The sequence below is a fragment of the Cryptomeria japonica genome, chromosome 3, assembly GCF_030272615.1.
Source record: "Cryptomeria japonica chromosome 3, Sugi_1.0, whole genome shotgun sequence".
NCBI lineage: Eukaryota > Viridiplantae > Streptophyta > Pinopsida > Cupressales > Cupressaceae > Cryptomeria > Cryptomeria japonica.
The window spans coordinates 678,606,675-678,608,271 of NC_081407.1; positions in this window are offsets into that span (position 1 = coordinate 678,606,675).

Sequence of the window (1,597 nt, forward strand, 5' to 3'; positions counted from 1 at the left end):
GAGTGTTATACTGCCGACAAAGCAAACCTAGTGGATTGGATCTATGTGCAGACTTACCGAATGAGGAGACCGAGCATATCCGACAGCTTGGTCTATATCATGTTTTAGACTTGCTAGAGGTTATGGCCAACAGGGCCATGATTACAACTTTGATAGAGCGGTGGCACTCTGAGACTTGTTCTTTTCGTCTTCCGACTGGTGAGGCATCAATTACTTTAGAGGATGTATGGCGTATACTATGGATTCCCATTCATGGTGAGAGAGTTGTATATGACCATGATGATGGCATTGCTAGAATATGTGCACTTTTTGAGTGTGAGATTCAGGACTTGCAGATCAATGGCAGTTATGACATCCCTTGGGCATATTTAGACTATGATGTCCTGACTATTGTATTATGCGGTGTTGTCGATGGTTTACTGATACTTGATAGATGAGGTCATGGGTTTCCAGTTGGATGGGGCAGAGTGCTCCATGATATGATTGTTCATCATCGACTGTATGCTTGGGGTCCTTGTCTACTTGCCATGTTGGACTATCAGATGCATGGTATTGTGTATCTTGGATACCGTTCTATTAGTTGTGGTGTTACTTTGCTTCAAACATGGGCATGGGAGCACATTTCTATTTCTAGGCTTGTCATTCATGTAGACTTGTAGCCTGGTGAGCCTTATGCTTTCAGGTATACAACAGGTATTAGACACAGGGGTTCGGGGAGCACCTTGTACTGGAGACATTAGTTTGACATATTGCAACATTTTATTTGGAGACCATACTTAGATTGCCCCGATTGGCCTGATGATGTAGTGCACTTGTCTTTCTACCGACAATAGAGATATCTTATTGGTAGGACCTTTGAGACCTAGCGAATTATTGAGATGTATGTTCCAGGACGGGTTCTGAGATAGTTCGGTGAGGTATAAGTGACACTTGTGGTTATTGTGTATTTTGCTCGTGTATCACGAGAGGTATCTAATTGGGGTGTGTGCATACAACCACATGTTGCTTATGCTGAGTTTGATTCTCTGTGGCCATTACTTTGGGGTTGGCATAGAGGTGCAATGGATCCAAGGATGATGACAGAGTATGATGCGTGGTTTCCTAGGCACGGGCCAGTGCCTTTGATTGATCCTGCTGTTTCGATTACAATACATCAAATTCACCATCTTAGAAAGAGGTTGAGGATAGACGCAAGGGAGAGAGCCAAAGGAGGAGGAGAGGGTGGAGCTGAGGGAGGAGGTGGTGGAGATGAGGGAGAAGATGAGGGAGATGAGGATGTAGATATTGGTGGAGACACCGAGTCTATTAGCAGTGAGGATAGCAATGATTCTTCTAAGTCATCGAGTAGTGAGAGTGTAGGTGATGATGAGGATATGCTGGAGCTAGAGGATGTGCCTAGTACTGAGGGTGGGAGAGGATAGGTTGATGATGAGGATGAGCTATAGACTCTTAAAGCGCGGGTCCAGAGTTTGGAGGATGAGGTTGGTAGACGAGATATCGAGCCAGAGACTTACCGTGCAGATTATGGTGCCCTTGAGGCTGAGAGAGATCGTCTCTTAAGGGAGAGAGATGAGGTAGTGAGGAGATATCAGATTAC